The following is a 19,633-nucleotide window of genomic DNA, read 5'->3' as shown; positions in this document are numbered from 1 at the left end:
CTCAGAGACTTTTTAAGGCTTTTTGAAGCTCAGGCACTCTTTTTTTTTTTTTTTTTTTTTTTAAAAGCTTACAGCACCTGGTATTCCCAGGCGGTCTCCCATCCAAGTACTAACCAGGCCCGACCCTGCTTAGCTTCCGAGATCAGACGAGATCGGGCGTGCCCAAGGTGGTATGGCCGTAAGCGAATACTGCTGCCAAAATTGGGCTATTTAAAAGGTTAGACCATTAGTGAAGAAAACTAAGAACAACTTTTGAAAAAACTCAAACTCTTTCATGCTTTCTGAAGAATCTCAGAGACTTTTTAAGGCTTTTTGAAGCTCAGGCACTCTTTTTTTTTTTTTTTTTTTTTTAAAAGCTTACAGCACCTGGTATTCCCAGGCGGTCTCCCATCCAAGTACTAACCAGGCCCGACCCTGCTTAGCTTCCGAGATCAGACGAGATCGGGCGTGCCCAAGGTGGTATGGCCGTAAGCTAAAACTGCTGCCAAAATTGGGCTATTTAAAAGGTTAGACCATTAGTGAAGAAAACTAAGAACAACTTTTGAAAAAACTCAAGCTCTTTCATGCTTTCTGAAGAATCTCAGAGACTTTTTAAGGCTTTTTGAAGAAGCTCAGGGACTCTTTTTTTTTTTTCTTAAAAAAGCTTACAACACCTAGTATTCCCATGCGGCCTCCCATCCAAGTACTAACCAGGCCTTATTTAAAAGCTTAGACCATTAGTGAAGAAGACTAAGAAGAACTTTTGAAAAAACTCAAACTCTTTCATGCTTTCTGAAGAATCTCAGAGACTTTTTAAGGCTTTTTGAAGCTCAGGCACTCTTTTTTTTTTTTTTTTTTTTTTAAAAGCTTACAGCACCTGGTATTCCCAGGCGGTCTCCCATCCAAGTACTAACCAGGCCCGACCCTGCTTAGCTTCCGAGATCAGACGAGATCGGGCGTGCCCAAGGTGGTATGGCCGTAAGCTAAAACTGCTGCCAAAATTGGGCTATTTAAAAGGTTAGACCATTAGTGAAGAAAACTAAGAACAACTTTTGAAAAAACTCAAGCTCTTTCATGCTTTCTGAAGAATCTCAGAGACTTTTTAAGGCTTTTTGAAGAAGCTCAGGGACTCTTTTTTTTTTTTCTTAAAAAAGCTTACAACACCTAGTATTCCCATGCGGCCTCCCATCCAAGTACTAACCAGGCCTTATTTAAAAGCTTAGACCATTAGTGAAGAAGACTAAGAAGAACTTTTGAAAAAACTCAAACTCTTTCATGCTTTCTGAAGAATCTCAGAGACTTTTTAAGGCTTTTTGAAGCTCAGGCACTCTTTTTTTTTTTTTTTTTTTTTTTAAAAGCTTACAGCACCTGGTATTCCCAGGCGGTCTCCCATCCAAGTACTAACCAGGCCCGACCCTGCTTAGCTTCCGAGATCAGACGAGATCGGGCGTGCCCAAGGTGGTATGGCCGTAAGCGAATACTGCTGCCAAAATTGGGCTATTTAAAAGGTTAGACCATTAGTGAAGAAAACTAAGAACAACTTTTGAAAAAACTCAAACTCTTTCATGCTTTCTGAAGAATCTCAGAGACTTTTTAAGGCTTTTTGAAGCTCAGGCACTCTTTTTTTTTTTTTTTTTTTTTTAAAAGCTTACAGCACCTGGTATTCCCAGGCGGTCTCCCATCCAAGTACTAACCAGGCCCGACCCTGCTTAGCTTCCGAGATCAGACGAGATCGGGCGTGCCCAAGGTGGTATGGCCGTAAGCTAAAACTGCTGCCAAAATTGGGCTATTTAAAAGGTTAGACCATTAGTGAAGAAAACTAAGAACAACTTTTGAAAAAACTCAAGCTCTTTCATGCTTTCTGAAGAATCTCAGAGACTTTTTAAGGCTTTTTGAAGAAGCTCAGGGACTCTTTTTTTTTTTTCTTAAAAAAGCTTACAACACCTAGTATTCCCATGCGGCCTCCCATCCAAGTACTAACCAGGCCTTATTTAAAAGCTTAGACCATTAGTGAAGAAGACTAAGAAGAACTTTTGAAAAAACTCAAACTCTTTCATGCTTTCTGAAGAATCTCAGAGACTTTTTAAGGCTTTTTGAAGCTCAGGCACTCTTTTTTTTTTTTTTTTTTTTTTAAAAGCTTACAGCACCTGGTATTCCCAGGCGGTCTCCCATCCAAGTACTAACCAGGCCCGACCCTGCTTAGCTTCCGAGATCAGACGAGATCGGGCGTGCCCAAGGTGGTATGGCCGTAAGCTAAAACTGCTGCCAAAATTGGGCTATTTAAAAGGTTAGACCATTAGTGAAGAAAACTAAGAACAACTTTTGAAAAAACTCAAGCTCTTTCATGCTTTCTGAAGAATCTCAGAGACTTTTTAAGGCTTTTTGAAGAAGCTCAGGGACTCTTTTTTTTTTTTCTTAAAAAAGCTTACAACACCTAGTATTCCCATGCGGCCTCCCATCCAAGTACTAACCAGGCCTTATTTAAAAGCTTAGACCATTAGTGAAGAAGACTAAGAAGAACTTTTGAAAAAACTCAAACTCTTTCATGCTTTCTGAAGAATCTCAGAGACTTTTTAAGGCTTTTTGAAGCTCAGGCACTCTTTTTTTTTTTTTTTTTTTTTTAAAAGCTTACAGCACCTGGTATTCCCAGGCGGTCTCCCATCCAAGTACTAACCAGGCCCGACCCTGCTTAGCTTCCGAGATCAGACGAGATCGGGCGTGCCCAAGGTGGTATGGCCGTAAGCTAAAACTGCTGCCAAAATTGGGCTATTTAAAAGGTTAGACCATTAGTGAAGAAAACTAAGAACAACTTTTGAAAAAACTCAAGCTCTTTCATGCTTTCTGAAGAATCTCAGAGACTTTTTAAGGCTTTTTGAAGAAGCTCAGGGACTCTTTTTTTTTTTTCTTAAAAAAGCTTACAACACCTAGTATTCCCATGCGGCCTCCCATCCAAGTACTAACCAGGCCTTATTTAAAAGCTTAGACCATTAGTGAAGAAGACTAAGAAGAACTTTTGAAAAAACTCAAACTCTTTCATGCTTTCTGAAGAATCTCAGAGACTTTTTAAGGCTTTTTGAAGCTCAGGCACTCTTTTTTTTTTTTTTTTTTTTTTTAAAAGCTTACAGCACCTGGTATTCCCAGGCGGTCTCCCATCCAAGTACTAACCAGGCCCGACCCTGCTTAGCTTCCGAGATCAGACGAGATCGGGCGTGCCCAAGGTGGTATGGCCGTAAGCGAATACTGCTGCCAAAATTGGGCTATTTAAAAGGTTAGACCATTAGTGAAGAAAACTAAGAACAACTTTTGAAAAAACTCAAACTCTTTCATGCTTTCTGAAGAATCTCAGAGACTTTTTAAGGCTTTTTGAAGCTCAGGCACTCTTTTTTTTTTTTTTTTTTTTTTAAAAGCTTACAGCACCTGGTATTCCCAGGCGGTCTCCCATCCAAGTACTAACCAGGCCCGACCCTGCTTAGCTTCCGAGATCAGACGAGATCGGGCGTGCCCAAGGTGGTATGGCCGTAAGCTAAAACTGCTGCCAAAATTGGGCTATTTAAAAGGTTAGACCATTAGTGAAGAAAACTAAGAACAACTTTTGAAAAAACTCAAGCTCTTTCATGCTTTCTGAAGAATCTCAGAGACTTTTTAAGGCTTTTTGAAGAAGCTCAGGGACTCTTTTTTTTTTTTCTTAAAAAAGCTTACAACACCTAGTATTCCCATGCGGCCTCCCATCCAAGTACTAACCAGGCCTTATTTAAAAGCTTAGACCATTAGTGAAGAAGACTAAGAAGAACTTTTGAAAAAACTCAAACTCTTTCATGCTTTCTGAAGAATCTCAGAGACTTTTTAAGGCTTTTTGAAGCTCAGGCACTCTTTTTTTTTTTTTTTTTTTTTTAAAAGCTTACAGCACCTGGTATTCCCAGGCGGTCTCCCATCCAAGTACTAACCAGGCCCGACCCTGCTTAGCTTCCGAGATCAGACGAGATCGGGCGTGCCCAAGGTGGTATGGCCGTAAGCTAAAACTGCTGCCAAAATTGGGCTATTTAAAAGGTTAGACCATTAGTGAAGAAAACTAAGAACAACTTTTGAAAAAACTCAAGCTCTTTCATGCTTTCTGAAGAATCTCAGAGACTTTTTAAGGCTTTTTGAAGAAGCTCAGGGACTCTTTTTTTTTTTTCTTAAAAAAGCTTACAACACCTAGTATTCCCATGCGGCCTCCCATCCAAGTACTAACCAGGCCTTATTTAAAAGCTTAGACCATTAGTGAAGAAGACTAAGAAGAACTTTTGAAAAAACTCAAACTCTTTCATGCTTTCTGAAGAATCTCAGAGACTTTTTAAGGCTTTTTGAAGCTCAGGCACTCTTTTTTTTTTTTTTTTTTTTTTAAAAGCTTACAGCACCTGGTATTCCCAGGCGGTCTCCCATCCAAGTACTAACCAGGCCCGACCCTGCTTAGCTTCCGAGATCAGACGAGATCGGGCGTGCCCAAGGTGGTATGGCCGTAAGCGAATACTGCTGCCAAAATTGGGCTATTTAAAAGGTTAGACCATTAGTGAAGAAAACTAAGAACAACTTTTGAAAAAACTCAAACTCTTTCATGCTTTCTGAAGAATCTCAGAGACTTTTTAAGGCTTTTTGAAGCTCAGGCACTCTTTTTTTTTTTTTTAAAAGCTTACAGCACCTGGTATTCCCAGGCGGTCTCCCATCCAAGTACTAACCAGGCCCGACCCTGCTTAGCTTCCGAGATCAGACGAGATCGGGCGTGCCCAAGGTGGTATGGCCGTAAGCTAAAACTGCTGCCAAAATTGGGCTATTTAAAAGGTTAGACCATTAGTGAAGAAAACTAAGAACAACTTTTGAAAAAACTCAAGCTCTTTCATGCTTTCTGAAGAATCTCAGAGACTTTTTAAGGCTTTTTGAAGAAGCTCAGGGACTCTTTTTTTTTTTTCTTAAAAAAGCTTACAACACCTAGCGGCCTCCCATCCAAGTACTAACCAGGCCTTATTTAAAAGCTTAGACCATTAGTGAAGAAGACTAAGAAGAACTTTTGAAAAAACTCAAACTCTTTCATGCTTTCTGAAGAATCTCAGAGACTTTTTAAGGCTTTTTGAAGCTCAGGCACTCTTTTTTTTTTTTTTTTTTTTTTAAAAGCTTACAGCACCTGGTATTCCCAGGCGGTCTCCCATCCAAGTACTAACCAGTCCCGACCCTGCTTAGCTTCCGAGATCAGACGAGATCGGGCGTGCCCAAGGTGGTATGGCCGTAAGCGAATACTGCTGCCAAAATTGGGCTATTTAAAAGGTTAGACCATTAGTGAAGAAAACTAAGAACAACTTTTGAAAAAACTCAAACTCTTTCATGCTTTCTGAAGAATCTCAGAGACTTTTTAAGGCTTTTTGAAGCTCAGGCACTCTTTTTTTTTTTTTTAAAAGCTTACAGCACCTGGTATTCCCAGGCGGTCTCCCATCCAAGTACTAACCAGGCCCGACCCTGCTTAGCTTCCGAGATCAGACGAGATCGGGCGTGCCCAAGGTGGTATGGCCGTAAGCTAAAACTGCTGCCAAAATTGGGCTATTTAAAAGGTTAGACCATTAGTGAAGAAAACTAAGAACAACTTTTGAAAAAACTCAAGCTCTTTCATGCTTTCTGAAGAATCTCAGAGACTTTTTAAGGCTTTTTGAAGAAGCTCAGGGACTCTTTTTTTTTTTTCTTAAAAAAGCTTACAACACCTAGTATTCCCATGCGGCCTCCCATCCAAGTACTAACCAGGCCTTATTTAAAAGCTTAGACCATTAGTGAAGAAGACTAAGAAGAACTTTTGAAAAAACTCAAACTCTTTCATGCTTTCTGAAGAATCTCAGAGACTTTTTAAGGCTTTTTGAAGCTCAGGCACTCTTTTTTTTTTTTTTTTTTTTTTTAAAAGCTTACAGCACCTGGTATTCCCAGGCGGTCTCCCATCCAAGTACTAACCAGGCCCGACCCTGCTTAGCTTCCGAGATCAGACGAGATCGGGCGTGCCCAAGGTGGTATGGCCGTAAGCTAAAACTGCTGCCAAAATTGGGCTATTTAAAAGGTTAGACCATTAGTGAAGAAAACTAAGAACAACTTTTGAAAAAACTCAAGCTCTTTCATGCTTTCTGAAGAATCTCAGAGACTTTTTAAGGCTTTTTGAAGAAGCTCAGGGACTCTTTTTTTTTTTCTTAAAAATTTTTACAACACCTAGTATTCCCATGCGGCCTCCCATCCAAGTACTAACCAGGCCTTATTTAAAAGCTTAGACCATTAGTGAAGAAGACTAAGAAGAACTTTTGAAAAAACTCAAACTCTTTCATGCTTTCTGAAGAATCTCAGAGACTTTTTAAGGCTTTTTGAAGCTCAGGCACTCTTTTTTTTTTTTTTTTTTTTTTAAAAGCTTACAGCACCTGGTATTCCCAGGCGGTCTCCCATCCAAGTACTAACCAGGCCCGACCCTGCTTAGCTTCCGAGATCAGACGAGATCGGGCGTGCCCAAGGTGGTATGGCCGTAAGCTAAAACTGCTGCCAAAATTGGGCTATTTAAAAGGTTAGACCATTAGTGAAGAAAACTAAGAACAACTTTTGAAAAAACTCAAGCTCTTTCATGCTTTCTGAAGAATCTCAGAGACTTTTTAAGGCTTTTTGAAGAAGCTCAGGGACTCTTTTTTTTTTTTCTTAAAAAAGCTTACAACACCTAGTATTCCCATGCGGCCTCCCATCCAAGTACTAACCAGGCCTTATTTAAAAGCTTAGACCATTAGTGAAGAAGACTAAGAAGAACTTTTGAAAAAACTCAAACTCTTTCATGCTTTCTGAAGAATCTCAGAGACTTTTTAAGGCTTTTTGAAGCTCAGGCACTCTTTTTTTTTTTTTTTTTTTTTTTAAAAGCTTACAGCACCTGGTATTCCCAGGCGGTCTCCCATCCAAGTACTAACCAGGCCCGACCCTGCTTAGCTTCCGAGATCAGACGAGATCGGGCGTGCCCAAGGTGGTATGGCCGTAAGCGAATACTGCTGCCAAAATTGGGCTATTTAAAAGGTTAGACCATTAGTGAAGAAAACTAAGAACAACTTTTGAAAAAACTCAAACTCTTTCATGCTTTCTGAAGAATCTCAGAGACTTTTTAAGGCTTTTTGAAGCTCAGGCACTCTTTTTTTTTTTTTTTTTTTTTTAAAAGCTTACAGCACCTGGTATTCCCAGGCGGTCTCCCATCCAAGTACTAACCAGGCCCGACCCTGCTTAGCTTCCGAGATCAGACGAGATCGGGCGTGCCCAAGGTGGTATGGCCGTAAGCTAAAACTGCTGCCAAAATTGGGCTATTTAAAAGGTTAGACCATTAGTGAAGAAAACTAAGAACAACTTTTGAAAAAACTCAAGCTCTTTCATGCTTTCTGAAGAATCTCAGAGACTTTTTAAGGCTTTTTGAAGAAGCTCAGGGACTCTTTTTTTTTTTTCTTAAAAAAGCTTACAACACCTAGTATTCCCATGCGGCCTCCCATCCAAGTACTAACCAGGCCTTATTTAAAAGCTTAGACCATTAGTGAAGAAGACTAAGAAGAACTTTTGAAAAAACTCAAACTCTTTCATGCTTTCTGAAGAATCTCAGAGACTTTTTAAGGCTTTTTGAAGCTCAGGCACTCTTTTTTTTTTTTTTTTTTTTTTTAAAAGCTTACAGCACCTGGTATTCCCAGGCGGTCTCCCATCCAAGTACTAACCAGGCCCGACCCTGCTTAGCTTCCGAGATCAGACGAGATCGGGCGTGCCCAAGGTGGTATGGCCGTAAGCGAATACTGCTGCCAAAATTGGGCTATTTAAAAGGTTAGACCATTAGTGAAGAAAACTAAGAACAACTTTTGAAAAAACTCAAACTCTTTCATGCTTTCTGAAGAATCTCAGAGACTTTTTAAGGCTTTTTGAAGCTCAGGCACTCTTTTTTTTTTTTTTAAAAGCTTACAGCACCTGGTATTCCCAGGCGGTCTCCCATCCAAGTACTAACCAGGCCCGACCCTGCTTAGCTTCCGAGATCAGACGAGATCGGGCGTGCCCAAGGTGGTATGGCCGTAAGCTAAAACTGCTGCCAAAATTGGGCTATTTAAAAGGTTAGACCATTAGTGAAGAAAACTAAGAACAACTTTTGAAAAAACTCAAGCTCTTTCATGCTTTCTGAAGAATCTCAGAGACTTTTTAAGGCTTTTTGAAGAAGCTCAGGGACTCTTTTTTTTTTTTCTTAAAAAAGCTTACAACACCTAGCGGCCTCCCATCCAAGTACTAACCAGGCCTTATTTAAAAGCTTAGACCATTAGTGAAGAAGACTAAGAAGAACTTTTGAAAAAACTCAAACTCTTTCATGCTTTCTGAAGAATCTCAGAGACTTTTTAAGGCTTTTTGAAGCTCAGGCACTCTTTTTTTTTTTTTTTTTTTTTAAAAGCTTACAGCACCTGGTATTCCCAGGCGGTCTCCCATCCAAGTACTAACCAGGCCCGACCCTGCTTAGCTTCCGAGATCAGACGAGATCGGGCGTGCCCAAGGTGGTATGGCCGTAAGCTAAAACTGCTGCCAAAATTGGGCTATTTAAAAGGTTAGACCATTAGTGAAGAAAACTAAGAACAACTTTTGAAAAAACTCAAGCTCTTTCATGCTTTCTGAAGAATCTCAGAGACTTTTTAAGGCTTTTTGAAGAAGCTCAGGGACTCTTTTTTTTTTTCTTAAAAATTTTTACAACACCTAGTATTCCCATGCGGCCTCCCATCCAAGTACTAACCAGGCCTTATTTAAAAGCTTAGACCATTAGTGAAGAAGACTAAGAAGAACTTTTGAAAAAACTCAAACTCTTTCATGCTTTCTGAAGAATCTCAGAGACTTTTTAAGGCTTTTTGAAGCTCAGGCACTCTTTTTTTTTTTTTTTTTTTTTTTAAAAGCTTACAGCACCTGGTATTCCCAGGCGGTCTCCCATCCAAGTACTAACCAGTCCCGACCCTGCTTAGCTTCCGAGATCAGACGAGATCGGGCGTGCCCAAGGTGGTATGGCCGTAAGCGAATACTGCTGCCAAAATTGGGCTATTTAAAAGGTTAGACCATTAGTGAAGAAAACTAAGAACAACTTTTGAAAAAACTCAAACTCTTTCATGCTTTCTGAAGAATCTCAGAGACTTTTTAAGGCTTTTTGAAGCTCAGGCACTCTTTTTTTTTTTTTTAAAAGCTTACAGCACCTGGTATTCCCAGGCGGTCTCCCATCCAAGTACTAACCAGGCCCGACCCTGCTTAGCTTCCGAGATCAGACGAGATCGGGCGTGCCCAAGGTGGTATGGCCGTAAGCTAAAACTGCTGCCAAAATTGGGCTATTTAAAAGGTTAGACCATTAGTGAAGAAAACTAAGAACAACTTTTGAAAAAACTCAAGCTCTTTCATGCTTTCTGAAGAATCTCAGAGACTTTTTAAGGCTTTTTGAAGAAGCTCAGGGACTCTTTTTTTTTTTTCTTAAAAAAGCTTACAACACCTAGTATTCCCATGCGGCCTCCCATCCAAGTACTAACCAGGCCTTATTTAAAAGCTTAGACCATTAGTGAAGAAGACTAAGAAGAACTTTTGAAAAAACTCAAACTCTTTCATGCTTTCTGAAGAATCTCAGAGACTTTTTAAGGCTTTTTGAAGCTCAGGCACTCTTTTTTTTTTTTTTTTTTTTTTAAAAGCTTACAGCACCTGGTATTCCCAGGCGGTCTCCCATCCAAGTACTAACCAGGCCCGACCCTGCTTAGCTTCCGAGATCAGACGAGATCGGGCGTGCCCAAGGTGGTATGGCCGTAAGCTAAAACTGCTGCCAAAATTGGGCTATTTAAAAGGTTAGACCATTAGTGAAGAAAACTAAGAACAACTTTTGAAAAAACTCAAGCTCTTTCATGCTTTCTGAAGAATCTCAGAGACTTTTTAAGGCTTTTTGAAGAAGCTCAGGGACTCTTTTTTTTTTTCTTAAAAATTTTTACAACACCTAGTATTCCCATGCGGCCTCCCATCCAAGTACTAACCAGGCCTTATTTAAAAGCTTAGACCATTAGTGAAGAAGACTAAGAAGAACTTTTGAAAAAACTCAAACTCTTTCATGCTTTCTGAAGAATCTCAGAGACTTTTTAAGGCTTTTTGAAGCTCAGGCACTCTTTTTTTTTTTTTTTTTTTTTTTAAAAGCTTACAGCACCTGGTATTCCCAGGCGGTCTCCCATCCAAGTACTAACCAGTCCCGACCCTGCTTAGCTTCCGAGATCAGACGAGATCGGGCGTGCCCAAGGTGGTATGGCCGTAAGCGAATACTGCTGCCAAAATTGGGCTATTTAAAAGGTTAGACCATTAGTGAAGAAAACTAAGAACAACTTTTGAAAAAACTCAAACTCTTTCATGCTTTCTGAAGAATCTCAGAGACTTTTTAAGGCTTTTTGAAGCTCAGGCACTCTTTTTTTTTTTTTTAAAAGCTTACAGCACCTGGTATTCCCAGGCGGTCTCCCATCCAAGTACTAACCAGGCCCGACCCTGCTTAGCTTCCGAGATCAGACGAGATCGGGCGTGCCCAAGGTGGTATGGCCGTAAGCTAAAACTGCTGCCAAAATTGGGCTATTTAAAAGGTTAGACCATTAGTGAAGAAAACTAAGAACAACTTTTGAAAAAACTCAAGCTCTTTCATGCTTTCTGAAGAATCTCAGAGACTTTTTAAGGCTTTTTGAAGAAGCTCAGGGACTCTTTTTTTTTTTTCTTAAAAAAGCTTACAACACCTAGTATTCCCATGCGGCCTCCCATCCAAGTACTAACCAGGCCTTATTTAAAAGCTTAGACCATTAGTGAAGAAGACTAAGAAGAACTTTTGAAAAAACTCAAACTCTTTCATGCTTTCTGAAGAATCTCAGAGACTTTTTAAGGCTTTTTGAAGCTCAGGCACTCTTTTTTTTTTTTTTTTTTTTTTAAAAGCTTACAGCACCTGGTATTCCCAGGCGGTCTCCCATCCAAGTACTAACCAGGCCCGACCCTGCTTAGCTTCCGAGATCAGACGAGATCGGGCATGCCCAAGGTGGTATGGCCGTAAGCTAAAACTGCTGCCAAAATTGGGCTATTTAAAAGGTTAGACCATTAGTGAAGAAAACTAAGAACAACTTTTGAAAAAACTCAAGCTCTTTCATGCTTTCTGAAGAATCTCAGAGACTTTTTAAGGCTTTTTGAAGAAGCTCAGGGACTCTTTTTTTTTTTTCTTAAAAAAGCTTACAACACCTAGTATTCCCATGCGGCCTCCCATCCAAGTACTAACCAGGCCTTATTTAAAAGCTTAGACCATTAGTGAAGAAGACTAAGAAGAACTTTTGAAAAAACTCAAACTCTTTCATGCTTTCTGAAGAATCTCAGAGACTTTTTAAGGCTTTTTGAAGCTCAGGCACTCTTTTTTTTTTTTTTTTTTTTTTAAAAGCTTACAGCACCTGGTATTCCCAGGCGGTCTCCCATCCAAGTACTAACCAGGCCCGACCCTGCTTAGCTTCCGAGATCAGACGAGATCGGGCGTGCCCAAGGTGGTATGGCCGTAAGCTAAAACTGCTGCCAAAATTGGGCTATTTAAAAGGTTAGACCATTAGTGAAGAAAACTAAGAACAACTTTTGAAAAAACTCAAGCTCTTTCATGCTTTCTGAAGAATCTCAGAGACTTTTTAAGGCTTTTTGAAGAAGCTCAGGGACTCTTTTTTTTTTTTCTTAAAAAAGCTTACAACACCTAGTATTCCCATGCGGCCTCCCATCCAAGTACTAACCAGGCCTTATTTAAAAGCTTAGACCATTAGTGAAGAAGACTAAGAAGAACTTTTGAAAAAACTCAAACTCTTTCATGCTTTCTGAAGAATCTCAGAGACTTTTTAAGGCTTTTTGAAGCTCAGGCACTCTTTTTTTTTTTTTTTTTTTTTTAAAAGCTTACAGCACCTGGTATTCCCAGGCGGTCTCCCATCCAAGTACTAACCAGGCCCGACCCTGCTTAGCTTCCGAGATCAGACGAGATCGGGCGTGCCCAAGGTGGTATGGCCGTAAGCGAATACTGCTGCCAAAATTGGGCTATTTAAAAGGTTAGACCATTAGTGAAGAAAACTAAGAACAACTTTTGAAAAAACTCAAACTCTTTCATGCTTTCTGAAGAATCTCAGAGACTTTTTAAGGCTTTTTGAAGCTCAGGCACTCTTTTTTTTTTTTTTAAAAGCTTACAGCACCTGGTATTCCCAGGCGGTCTCCCATCCAAGTACTAACCAGGCCCGACCCTGCTTAGCTTCCGAGATCAGACGAGATCGGGCGTGCCCAAGGTGGTATGGCCGTAAGCTAAAACTGCTGCCAAAATTGGGCTATTTAAAAGGTTAGACCATTAGTGAAGAAAACTAAGAACAACTTTTGAAAAAACTCAAGCTCTTTCATGCTTTCTGAAGAATCTCAGAGACTTTTTAAGGCTTTTTGAAGAAGCTCAGGGACTCTTTTTTTTTTTTCTTAAAAAAGCTTACAACACCTAGTATTCCCATGCGGCCTCCCATCCAAGTACTAACCAGGCCTTATTTAAAAGCTTAGACCATTAGTGAAGAAGACTAAGAAGAACTTTTGAAAAAACTCAAACTCTTTCATGCTTTCTGAAGAATCTCAGAGACTTTTTAAGGCTTTTTGAAGCTCAGGCACTCTTTTTTTTTTTTTTTTTTTTTTAAAAGCTTACAGCACCTGGTATTCCCAGGCGGTCTCCCATCCAAGTACTAACCAGGCCCGACCCTGCTTAGCTTCCGAGATCAGACGAGATCGGGCGTGCCCAAGGTGGTATGGCCGTAAGCTAAAACTGCTGCCAAAATTGGGCTATTTAAAAGGTTAGACCATTAGTGAAGAAAACTAAGAACAACTTTTGAAAAAACTCAAGCTCTTTCATGCTTTCTGAAGAATCTCAGAGACTTTTTAAGGCTTTTTGAAGAAGCTCAGGGACTCTTTTTTTTTTTTCTTAAAAAAGCTTACAACACCTAGTATTCCCATGCGGCCTCCCATCCAAGTACTAACCAGGCCTTATTTAAAAGCTTAGACCATTAGTGAAGAAGACTAAGAAGAACTTTTGAAAAAACTCAAACTCTTTCATGCTTTCTGAAGAATCTCAGAGACTTTTTAAGGCTTTTTGAAGCTCAGGCACTCTTTTTTTTTTTTTTTTTTTTTTTAAAAGCTTACAGCACCTGGTATTCCCAGGCGGTCTCCCATCCAAGTACTAACCAGGCCCGACCCTGCTTAGCTTCCGAGATCAGACGAGATCGGGCGTGCCCAAGGTGGTATGGCCGTAAGCTAAAACTGCTGCCAAAATTGGGCTATTTAAAAGGTTAGACCATTAGTGAAGAAAACTAAGAACAACTTTTGAAAAAACTCAAGCTCTTTCATGCTTTCTGAAGAATCTCAGAGACTTTTTAAGGCTTTTTGAAGAAGCTCAGGGACTCTTTTTTTTTTTTCTTAAAAAAGCTTACAACACCTAGTATTCCCATGCGGCCTCCCATCCAAGTACTAACCAGGCCTTATTTAAAAGCTTAGACCATTAGTGAAGAAGACTAAGAAGAACTTTTGAAAAAACTCAAACTCTTTCATGCTTTCTGAAGAATCTCAGAGACTTTTTAAGGCTTTTTGAAGCTCAGGCACTCTTTTTTTTTTTTTTTTTTTTTTAAAAGCTTACAGCACCTGGTATTCCCAGGCGGTCTCCCATCCAAGTACTAACCAGGCCCGACCCTGCTTAGCTTCCGAGATCAGACGAGATCGGGCGTGCCCAAGGTGGTATGGCCGTAAGCTAAAACTGCTGCCAAAATTGGGCTATTTAAAAGGTTAGACCATTAGTGAAGAAAACTAAGAACAACTTTTGAAAAAACTCAAGCTCTTTCATGCTTTCTGAAGAATCTCAGAGACTTTTTAAGGCTTTTTGAAGAAGCTCAGGGACTCTTTTTTTTTTTTCTTAAAAAAGCTTACAACACCTAGTATTCCCATGCGGCCTCCCATCCAAGTACTAACCAGGCCTTATTTAAAAGCTTAGACCATTAGTGAAGAAGACTAAGAAGAACTTTTGAAAAAACTCAAACTCTTTCATGCTTTCTGAAGAATCTCAGAGACTTTTTAAGGCTTTTTGAAGCTCAGGCACTCTTTTTTTTTTTTTTTTTTTTTTAAAAGCTTACAGCACCTGGTATTCCCAGGCGGTCTCCCATCCAAGTACTAACCAGGCCCGACCCTGCTTAGCTTCCGAGATCAGACGAGATCGGGCGTGCCCAAGGTGGTATGGCCGTAAGCTAAAACTGCTGCCAAAATTGGGCTATTTAAAAGGTTAGACCATTAGTGAAGAAAACTAAGAACAACTTTTGAAAAAACTCAAGCTCTTTCATGCTTTCTGAAGAATCTCAGAGACTTTTTAAGGCTTTTTGAAGAAGCTCAGGGACTCTTTTTTTTTTTTCTTAAAAAAGCTTACAACACCTAGTATTCCCATGCGGCCTCCCATCCAAGTACTAACCAGGCCTTATTTAAAAGCTTAGACCATTAGTGAAGAAGACTAAGAAGAACTTTTGAAAAAACTCAAACTCTTTCATGCTTTCTGAAGAATCTCAGAGACTTTTTAAGGCTTTTTGAAGCTCAGGCACTCTTTTTTTTTTTTTTAAAAGCTTACAGCACCTGGTATTCCCAGGCGGTCTCCCATCCAAGTACTAACCAGGCCCGACCCTGCTTAGCTTCCGAGATCAGACGAGATCGGGCGTGCCCAAGGTGGTATGGCCGTAAGCTAAAACTGCTGCCAAAATTGGGCTATTTAAAAGGTTAGACCATTAGTGAAGAAAACTAAGAACAACTTTTGAAAAAACTCAAGCTCTTTCATGCTTTCTGAAGAATCTCAGAGACTTTTTAAGGCTTTTTGAAGAAGCTCAGGGACTCTTTTTTTTTTTTCTTAAAAAAGCTTACAACACCTAGTATTCCCATGCGGCCTCCCATCCAAGTACTAACCAGGCCTTATTTAAAAGCTTAGACCATTAGTGAAGAAGACTAAGAAGAACTTTTGAAAAAACTCAAACTCTTTCATGCTTTCTGAAGAATCTCAGAGACTTTTTAAGGCTTTTTGAAGCTCAGGCACTCTTTTTTTTTTTTTTTTTTTTTTTAAAAGCTTACAGCACCTGGTATTCCCAGGCGGTCTCCCATCCAAGTACTAACCAGGCCCGACCCTGCTTAGCTTCCGAGATCAGACGAGATCGGGCATGCCCAAGGTGGTATGGCCGTAAGCTAAAACTGCTGCCAAAATTGGGCTATTTAAAAGGTTAGACCATTAGTGAAGAAAACTAAGAACAACTTTTGAAAAAACTCAAGCTCTTTCATGCTTTCTGAAGAATCTCAGAGACTTTTTAAGGCTTTTTGAAGAAGCTCAGGGACTCTTTTTTTTTTTTCTTAAAAAAGCTTACAACACCTAGTATTCCCATGCGGCCTCCCATCCAAGTACTAACCAGGCCTTATTTAAAAGCTTAGACCATTAGTGAAGAAGACTAAGAAGAACTTTTGAAAAAACTCAAACTCTTTCATGCTTTCTGAAGAATCTCAGAGACTTTTTAAGGCTTTTTGAAGCTCAGGCACTCTTTTTTTTTTTTTTTTTTTTTTTAAAAGCTTACAGCACCTGGTATTCCCAGGCGGTCTCCCATCCAAGTACTAACCAGGCCCGACCCTGCTTAGCTTCCGAGATCAGACGAGATCGGGCGTGCCCAAGGTGGTATGGCCGTAAGCGAATACTGCTGCCAAAATTGGGCTATTTAAAAGGTTAGACCATTAGTGAAGAAAACTAAGAACAACTTTTGAAAAAACTCAAACTCTTTCATGCTTTCTGAAGAATCTCAGAGACTTTTTAAGGCTTTTTGAAGCTCAGGCACTCTTTTTTTTTTTTTTAAAAGCTTACAGCACCTGGTATTCCCAGGCGGTCTCCCATCCAAGTACTAACCAGGCCCGACCCTGCTTAGCTTCCGAGATCAGACGAGATCGGGCGTGCCCAAGGTGGTATGGCCGTAAGCTAAAACTGCTGCCAAAATTGGGCTATTTAAAAGGTTAGACCATTAGTGAAGAAAACTAAGAACAACTTTTGAAAAAACTCAAGCTCTTTCATGCTTTCTGAAGAATCTCAGAGACTTTTTAAGGCTTTTTGAAGAAGCTCAGGGACTCTTTTTTTTTTTTCTTAAAAAAGCTTACAACACCTAGTATTCCCATGCGGCCTCCCATCCAAGTACTAACCAGGCCTTATTTAAAAGCTTAGACCATTAGTGAAGAAGACTAAGAAGAACTTTTGAAAAAACTCAAACTCTTTCATGCTTTCTGAAGAATCTCAGAGACTTTTTAAGGCTTTTTGAAGCTCAGGCACTCTTTTTTTTTTTTTTTTTTTTTTAAAAGCTTACAGCACCTGGTATTCCCAGGCGGTCTCCCATCCAAGTACTAACCAGGCCCGACCCTGCTTAGCTTCCGAGATCAGACGAGATCGGGCGTGCCCAAGGTGGTATGGCCGTAAGCTAAAACTGCTGCCAAAATTGGGCTATTTAAAAGGTTAGACCATTAGTGAAGAAAACTAAGAACAACTTTTGAAAAAACTCAAGCTCTTTCATGCTTTCTGAAGAATCTCAGAGACTTTTTAAGGCTTTTTGAAGAAGCTCAGGGACTCTTTTTTTTTTTTCTTAAAAAAGCTTACAACACCTAGTATTCCCATGCGGCCTCCCATCCAAGTACTAACCAGGCCTTATTTAAAAGCTTAGACCATTAGTGAAGAAGACTAAGAAGAACTTTTGAAAAAACTCAAACTCTTTCATGCTTTCTGAAGAATCTCAGAGACTTTTTAAGGCTTTTTGAAGCTCAGGCACTCTTTTTTTTTTTTTTTTTTTTTTTAAAAGCTTACAGCACCTGGTATTCCCAGGCGGTCTCCCATCCAAGTACTAACCAGGCCCGACCCTGCTTAGCTTCCGAGATCAGACGAGATCGGGCGTGCCCAAGGTGGTATGGCCGTAAGCTAAAACTGCTGCCAAAATTGGGCTATTTAAAAGGTTAGACCATTAGTGAAGAAAACTAAGAACAACTTTTGAAAAAACTCAAGCTCTTTCATGCTTTCTGAAGAATCTCAGAGACTTTTTAAGGCTTTTTGAAGAAGCTCAGGGACTCTTTTTTTTTTTTCTTAAAAAAGCTTACAACACCTAGTATTCCCATGCGGCCTCCCATCCAAGTACTAACCAGGCCTTATTTAAAAGCTTAGACCATTAGTGAAGAAGACTAAGAAGAACTTTTGAAAAAACTCAAACTCTTTCATGCTTTCTGAAGAATCTCAGAGACTTTTTAAGGCTTTTTGAAGCTCAGGCACTCTTTTTTTTTTTTTTTTTTTTTTTAAAAGCTTACAGCACCTGGTATTCCCAGGCGGTCTCCCATCCAAGTACTAACCAGGCCCGACCCTGCTTAGCTTCCGAGATCAGACGAGATCGGGCGTGCCCAAGGTGGTATGGCCGTAAGCGAATACTGCTGCCAAAATTGGGCTATTTAAAAGGTTAGACCATTAGTGAAGAAAACTAAGAACAACTTTTGAAAAAACTCAAACTCTTTCATGCTTTCTGAAGAATCTCAGAGACTTTTTAAGGCTTTTTGAAGCTCAGGCACTCTTTTTTTTTTTTTTAAAAGCTTACAGCACCTGGTATTCCCAGGCGGTCTCCCATCCAAGTACTAACCAGGCCCGACCCTGCTTAGCTTCCGAGATCAGACGAGATCGGGCGTGCCCAAGGTGGTATGGCCGTAAGCTAAAACTGCTGCCAAAATTGGGCTATTTAAAAGGTTAGACCATTAGTGAAGAAAACTAAGAACAACTTTTGAAAAAACTCAAGCTCTTTCATGCTTTCTGAAGAATCTCAGAGACTTTTTAAGGCTTTTTGAAGAAGCTCAGGGACTCTTTTTTTTTTTTCTTAAAAAAGCTTACAACACCTAGTATTCCCATGCGGCCTCCCATCCAAGTACTAACCAGGCCTTATTTAAAAGCTTAGACCATTAGTGAAGAAGACTAAGAAGAACTTTTGAAAAAACTCAAACTCTTTCATGCTTTCTGAAGAATCTCAGAGACTTTTTAAGGCTTTTTGAAGCTCAGGCACTCTTTTTTTTTTTTTTTTTTTTTAAAAGCTTACAGCACCTGGTATTCCCAGGCGGTCTCCCATCCAAGTACTAACCAGGCCCGACCCTGCTTAGCTTCCGAGATCAGACGAGATCGGGCGTGCCCAAGGTGGTATGGCCGTAAGCTAAAACTGCTGCCAAAATTGGGCTATTTAAAAGGTTAGACCATTAGTGAAGAAAACTAAGAACAACTTTTGAAAAAACTCAAGCTCTTTCATGCTTTCTGAAGAATCTCAGAGACTTTTTAAGGCTTTTTGAAGAAGCTCAGGGACTCTTTTTTTTTTTTCTTAAAAAAGCTTACAACACCTAGTATTCCCATGCGGCCTCCCATCCAAGTACTAACCAGGCCTTATTTAAAAGCTTAGACCATTAGTGAAGAAGACTAAGAAGAACTTTTGAAAAAACTCAAACTCTTTCATGCTTTCTGAAGAATCTCAGAGACTTTTTAAGGCTTTTTGAAGCTCAGGCACTCTTTTTTTTTTTTTTTTTTTTTTAAAAGCTTACAGCACCTGGTATTCCCAGGCGGTCTCCCATCCAAGTACTAACCAGGCCCGACCCTGCTTAGCTTCCGAGATCAGACGAGATCGGGCGTGCCCAAGGTGGTATGGCCGTAAGCTAAAACTGCTGCCAAAATTGGGCTATTTAAAAGGTTAGACCATTAGTGAAGAAAACTAAGAACAACTTTTGAAAAAACTCAAGCTCTTTCATGCTTTCTGAAGAATCTCAGAGACTTTTTAAGGCTTTTTGAAGAAGCTCAGGGACTCTTTTTTTTTTTTCTTAAAAAAGCTTACAACACCTAGTATTCCCATGCGGCCTCCCATCCAAGTACTAACCAGGCCTTATTTAAAAGCTTAGACCATTAGTGAAGAAGACTAAGAAGAACTTTTGAAAAAACTCAAACTCTTTCATGCTTTCTGAAGAATCTCAGAGACTTTTTAAGGCTTTTTGAAGCTCAGGCACTCTTTTTTTTTTTTTTTTTTTTTTTAAAAGCTTACAGCACCTGGTATTCCCAGGCGGTCTCCCATCCAAGTACTAACCAGGCCCGACCCTGCTTAGCTTCCGAGATCAGACGAGATCGGGCGTGCCCAAGGTGGTATGGCCGTAAGCGAATACTGCTGCCAAAATTGGGCTATTTAAAAGGTTAGACCATTAGTGAAGAAAACTAAGAACAACTTTTGAAAAAACTCAAACTCTTTCATGCTTTCTGAAGAATCTCAGAGACTTTTTAAGGCTTTTTGAAGCTCAGGCACTCTTTTTTTTTTTTTTAAAAGCTTACAGCACCTGGTATTCCCAGGCGGTCTCCCATCCAAGTACTAACCAGGCCCGACCCTGCTTAGCTTCCGAGATCAGACGAGATCGGGCGTGCCCAAGGTGGTATGGCCGTAAGCTAAAACTGCTGCCAAAATTGGGCTATTTAAAAGGTTAGACCATTAGTGAAGAAAACTAAGAACAACTTTTGAAAAAACTCAAGCTCTTTCATGCTTTCTGAAGA

General features: G+C 40.0%; 46 non-coding genes across 46 annotated transcripts; all 46 read right to left on the bottom strand.

Moving 5' to 3' along the window:
- Positions 1-65: 65 nt before the first annotated feature.
- LOC143697233 (5S ribosomal RNA) lies at positions 66-184 on the bottom strand. The gene has a single exon (XR_013186265.1). It is a non-coding gene; the product is annotated as a 5S ribosomal RNA (ribosomal RNA).
- Positions 185-354: 170 nt separating this feature from the next.
- Positions 355-473, bottom strand: LOC143697232 (5S ribosomal RNA). The gene has a single exon (XR_013186264.1). It is a non-coding gene; the product is annotated as a 5S ribosomal RNA (ribosomal RNA).
- Positions 474-844: 371 nt separating this feature from the next.
- On the bottom strand, positions 845-963 carry LOC143697231 (5S ribosomal RNA). Its single transcript, XR_013186263.1, has one exon. It is a non-coding gene; the product is annotated as a 5S ribosomal RNA (ribosomal RNA).
- Positions 964-1,335: 372 nt separating this feature from the next.
- Positions 1,336-1,454, bottom strand: LOC143697230 (5S ribosomal RNA). The gene has a single exon (XR_013186262.1). It is a non-coding gene; the product is annotated as a 5S ribosomal RNA (ribosomal RNA).
- Positions 1,455-1,624: 170 nt separating this feature from the next.
- On the bottom strand, positions 1,625-1,743 carry LOC143697229 (5S ribosomal RNA). The gene has a single exon (XR_013186261.1). It is a non-coding gene; the product is annotated as a 5S ribosomal RNA (ribosomal RNA).
- Positions 1,744-2,114: 371 nt separating this feature from the next.
- Positions 2,115-2,233, bottom strand: LOC143697228 (5S ribosomal RNA). Its single transcript, XR_013186260.1, has one exon. It is a non-coding gene; the product is annotated as a 5S ribosomal RNA (ribosomal RNA).
- Positions 2,234-2,604: 371 nt separating this feature from the next.
- LOC143697227 (5S ribosomal RNA) lies at positions 2,605-2,723 on the bottom strand. The gene has a single exon (XR_013186259.1). It is a non-coding gene; the product is annotated as a 5S ribosomal RNA (ribosomal RNA).
- Positions 2,724-3,095: 372 nt separating this feature from the next.
- On the bottom strand, positions 3,096-3,214 carry LOC143697225 (5S ribosomal RNA). Its single transcript, XR_013186257.1, has one exon. It is a non-coding gene; the product is annotated as a 5S ribosomal RNA (ribosomal RNA).
- A 170-nt stretch (positions 3,215-3,384) lies between these two features.
- LOC143697224 (5S ribosomal RNA) lies at positions 3,385-3,503 on the bottom strand. Its single transcript, XR_013186256.1, has one exon. It is a non-coding gene; the product is annotated as a 5S ribosomal RNA (ribosomal RNA).
- Positions 3,504-3,874: 371 nt separating this feature from the next.
- LOC143697223 (5S ribosomal RNA) lies at positions 3,875-3,993 on the bottom strand. Its single transcript, XR_013186255.1, has one exon. It is a non-coding gene; the product is annotated as a 5S ribosomal RNA (ribosomal RNA).
- Positions 3,994-4,364: 371 nt separating this feature from the next.
- Positions 4,365-4,483, bottom strand: LOC143697222 (5S ribosomal RNA). The gene has a single exon (XR_013186254.1). It is a non-coding gene; the product is annotated as a 5S ribosomal RNA (ribosomal RNA).
- Positions 4,484-4,645: 162 nt separating this feature from the next.
- Positions 4,646-4,764, bottom strand: LOC143697221 (5S ribosomal RNA). The gene has a single exon (XR_013186253.1). It is a non-coding gene; the product is annotated as a 5S ribosomal RNA (ribosomal RNA).
- A 361-nt stretch (positions 4,765-5,125) lies between these two features.
- Positions 5,126-5,244, bottom strand: LOC143697337 (5S ribosomal RNA). The gene has a single exon (XR_013186368.1). It is a non-coding gene; the product is annotated as a 5S ribosomal RNA (ribosomal RNA).
- Positions 5,245-5,406: 162 nt separating this feature from the next.
- On the bottom strand, positions 5,407-5,525 carry LOC143697220 (5S ribosomal RNA). The gene has a single exon (XR_013186252.1). It is a non-coding gene; the product is annotated as a 5S ribosomal RNA (ribosomal RNA).
- Positions 5,526-5,897: 372 nt separating this feature from the next.
- Positions 5,898-6,016, bottom strand: LOC143697219 (5S ribosomal RNA). The gene has a single exon (XR_013186251.1). It is a non-coding gene; the product is annotated as a 5S ribosomal RNA (ribosomal RNA).
- Positions 6,017-6,386: 370 nt separating this feature from the next.
- LOC143697218 (5S ribosomal RNA) lies at positions 6,387-6,505 on the bottom strand. Its single transcript, XR_013186250.1, has one exon. It is a non-coding gene; the product is annotated as a 5S ribosomal RNA (ribosomal RNA).
- Positions 6,506-6,877: 372 nt separating this feature from the next.
- Positions 6,878-6,996, bottom strand: LOC143697217 (5S ribosomal RNA). Its single transcript, XR_013186249.1, has one exon. It is a non-coding gene; the product is annotated as a 5S ribosomal RNA (ribosomal RNA).
- Positions 6,997-7,166: 170 nt separating this feature from the next.
- Positions 7,167-7,285, bottom strand: LOC143697216 (5S ribosomal RNA). The gene has a single exon (XR_013186248.1). It is a non-coding gene; the product is annotated as a 5S ribosomal RNA (ribosomal RNA).
- A 372-nt stretch (positions 7,286-7,657) lies between these two features.
- LOC143697214 (5S ribosomal RNA) lies at positions 7,658-7,776 on the bottom strand. Its single transcript, XR_013186246.1, has one exon. It is a non-coding gene; the product is annotated as a 5S ribosomal RNA (ribosomal RNA).
- Positions 7,777-7,938: 162 nt separating this feature from the next.
- Positions 7,939-8,057, bottom strand: LOC143697213 (5S ribosomal RNA). The gene has a single exon (XR_013186245.1). It is a non-coding gene; the product is annotated as a 5S ribosomal RNA (ribosomal RNA).
- Positions 8,058-8,417: 360 nt separating this feature from the next.
- Positions 8,418-8,536, bottom strand: LOC143697212 (5S ribosomal RNA). The gene has a single exon (XR_013186244.1). It is a non-coding gene; the product is annotated as a 5S ribosomal RNA (ribosomal RNA).
- Positions 8,537-8,907: 371 nt separating this feature from the next.
- Positions 8,908-9,026, bottom strand: LOC143697336 (5S ribosomal RNA). Its single transcript, XR_013186367.1, has one exon. It is a non-coding gene; the product is annotated as a 5S ribosomal RNA (ribosomal RNA).
- A 162-nt stretch (positions 9,027-9,188) lies between these two features.
- On the bottom strand, positions 9,189-9,307 carry LOC143697211 (5S ribosomal RNA). Its single transcript, XR_013186243.1, has one exon. It is a non-coding gene; the product is annotated as a 5S ribosomal RNA (ribosomal RNA).
- A 371-nt stretch (positions 9,308-9,678) lies between these two features.
- Positions 9,679-9,797, bottom strand: LOC143697210 (5S ribosomal RNA). The gene has a single exon (XR_013186242.1). It is a non-coding gene; the product is annotated as a 5S ribosomal RNA (ribosomal RNA).
- A 371-nt stretch (positions 9,798-10,168) lies between these two features.
- LOC143697335 (5S ribosomal RNA) lies at positions 10,169-10,287 on the bottom strand. The gene has a single exon (XR_013186366.1). It is a non-coding gene; the product is annotated as a 5S ribosomal RNA (ribosomal RNA).
- A 162-nt stretch (positions 10,288-10,449) lies between these two features.
- On the bottom strand, positions 10,450-10,568 carry LOC143697209 (5S ribosomal RNA). The gene has a single exon (XR_013186241.1). It is a non-coding gene; the product is annotated as a 5S ribosomal RNA (ribosomal RNA).
- Positions 10,569-10,939: 371 nt separating this feature from the next.
- On the bottom strand, positions 10,940-11,058 carry LOC143697331 (5S ribosomal RNA). The gene has a single exon (XR_013186362.1). It is a non-coding gene; the product is annotated as a 5S ribosomal RNA (ribosomal RNA).
- A 371-nt stretch (positions 11,059-11,429) lies between these two features.
- Positions 11,430-11,548, bottom strand: LOC143697208 (5S ribosomal RNA). The gene has a single exon (XR_013186240.1). It is a non-coding gene; the product is annotated as a 5S ribosomal RNA (ribosomal RNA).
- Positions 11,549-11,919: 371 nt separating this feature from the next.
- LOC143697207 (5S ribosomal RNA) lies at positions 11,920-12,038 on the bottom strand. The gene has a single exon (XR_013186239.1). It is a non-coding gene; the product is annotated as a 5S ribosomal RNA (ribosomal RNA).
- Positions 12,039-12,200: 162 nt separating this feature from the next.
- LOC143697206 (5S ribosomal RNA) lies at positions 12,201-12,319 on the bottom strand. Its single transcript, XR_013186238.1, has one exon. It is a non-coding gene; the product is annotated as a 5S ribosomal RNA (ribosomal RNA).
- Positions 12,320-12,690: 371 nt separating this feature from the next.
- On the bottom strand, positions 12,691-12,809 carry LOC143697205 (5S ribosomal RNA). Its single transcript, XR_013186237.1, has one exon. It is a non-coding gene; the product is annotated as a 5S ribosomal RNA (ribosomal RNA).
- Positions 12,810-13,181: 372 nt separating this feature from the next.
- LOC143697203 (5S ribosomal RNA) lies at positions 13,182-13,300 on the bottom strand. The gene has a single exon (XR_013186235.1). It is a non-coding gene; the product is annotated as a 5S ribosomal RNA (ribosomal RNA).
- Positions 13,301-13,671: 371 nt separating this feature from the next.
- Positions 13,672-13,790, bottom strand: LOC143697202 (5S ribosomal RNA). The gene has a single exon (XR_013186234.1). It is a non-coding gene; the product is annotated as a 5S ribosomal RNA (ribosomal RNA).
- A 371-nt stretch (positions 13,791-14,161) lies between these two features.
- On the bottom strand, positions 14,162-14,280 carry LOC143697201 (5S ribosomal RNA). The gene has a single exon (XR_013186233.1). It is a non-coding gene; the product is annotated as a 5S ribosomal RNA (ribosomal RNA).
- A 363-nt stretch (positions 14,281-14,643) lies between these two features.
- Positions 14,644-14,762, bottom strand: LOC143697200 (5S ribosomal RNA). The gene has a single exon (XR_013186232.1). It is a non-coding gene; the product is annotated as a 5S ribosomal RNA (ribosomal RNA).
- Positions 14,763-15,134: 372 nt separating this feature from the next.
- Positions 15,135-15,253, bottom strand: LOC143697330 (5S ribosomal RNA). The gene has a single exon (XR_013186361.1). It is a non-coding gene; the product is annotated as a 5S ribosomal RNA (ribosomal RNA).
- Positions 15,254-15,625: 372 nt separating this feature from the next.
- On the bottom strand, positions 15,626-15,744 carry LOC143697199 (5S ribosomal RNA). The gene has a single exon (XR_013186231.1). It is a non-coding gene; the product is annotated as a 5S ribosomal RNA (ribosomal RNA).
- Positions 15,745-15,906: 162 nt separating this feature from the next.
- LOC143697198 (5S ribosomal RNA) lies at positions 15,907-16,025 on the bottom strand. The gene has a single exon (XR_013186230.1). It is a non-coding gene; the product is annotated as a 5S ribosomal RNA (ribosomal RNA).
- Positions 16,026-16,396: 371 nt separating this feature from the next.
- On the bottom strand, positions 16,397-16,515 carry LOC143697197 (5S ribosomal RNA). Its single transcript, XR_013186229.1, has one exon. It is a non-coding gene; the product is annotated as a 5S ribosomal RNA (ribosomal RNA).
- A 372-nt stretch (positions 16,516-16,887) lies between these two features.
- On the bottom strand, positions 16,888-17,006 carry LOC143697196 (5S ribosomal RNA). The gene has a single exon (XR_013186228.1). It is a non-coding gene; the product is annotated as a 5S ribosomal RNA (ribosomal RNA).
- A 372-nt stretch (positions 17,007-17,378) lies between these two features.
- On the bottom strand, positions 17,379-17,497 carry LOC143697195 (5S ribosomal RNA). The gene has a single exon (XR_013186227.1). It is a non-coding gene; the product is annotated as a 5S ribosomal RNA (ribosomal RNA).
- A 162-nt stretch (positions 17,498-17,659) lies between these two features.
- LOC143697194 (5S ribosomal RNA) lies at positions 17,660-17,778 on the bottom strand. The gene has a single exon (XR_013186226.1). It is a non-coding gene; the product is annotated as a 5S ribosomal RNA (ribosomal RNA).
- Positions 17,779-18,148: 370 nt separating this feature from the next.
- LOC143697192 (5S ribosomal RNA) lies at positions 18,149-18,267 on the bottom strand. Its single transcript, XR_013186224.1, has one exon. It is a non-coding gene; the product is annotated as a 5S ribosomal RNA (ribosomal RNA).
- Positions 18,268-18,638: 371 nt separating this feature from the next.
- On the bottom strand, positions 18,639-18,757 carry LOC143697191 (5S ribosomal RNA). Its single transcript, XR_013186223.1, has one exon. It is a non-coding gene; the product is annotated as a 5S ribosomal RNA (ribosomal RNA).
- Positions 18,758-19,129: 372 nt separating this feature from the next.
- LOC143697190 (5S ribosomal RNA) lies at positions 19,130-19,248 on the bottom strand. Its single transcript, XR_013186222.1, has one exon. It is a non-coding gene; the product is annotated as a 5S ribosomal RNA (ribosomal RNA).
- Positions 19,249-19,410: 162 nt separating this feature from the next.
- On the bottom strand, positions 19,411-19,529 carry LOC143697189 (5S ribosomal RNA). The gene has a single exon (XR_013186221.1). It is a non-coding gene; the product is annotated as a 5S ribosomal RNA (ribosomal RNA).
- Between the last annotated feature and the right edge of the window lie 104 nt (positions 19,530-19,633).

Source organism: Siphateles boraxobius, unplaced genomic scaffold, assembly GCF_051911475.1.
Source record: "Siphateles boraxobius isolate OS27281-9 unplaced genomic scaffold, OSU_SipBor_1 311, whole genome shotgun sequence".
Taxonomy (NCBI): domain Eukaryota; kingdom Metazoa; phylum Chordata; class Actinopteri; order Cypriniformes; family Leuciscidae; genus Siphateles; species Siphateles boraxobius.
The sequence above is the reverse complement of the archived record's forward strand: the minus strand, read 5'-3'. Positions and strand labels throughout refer to the sequence as shown.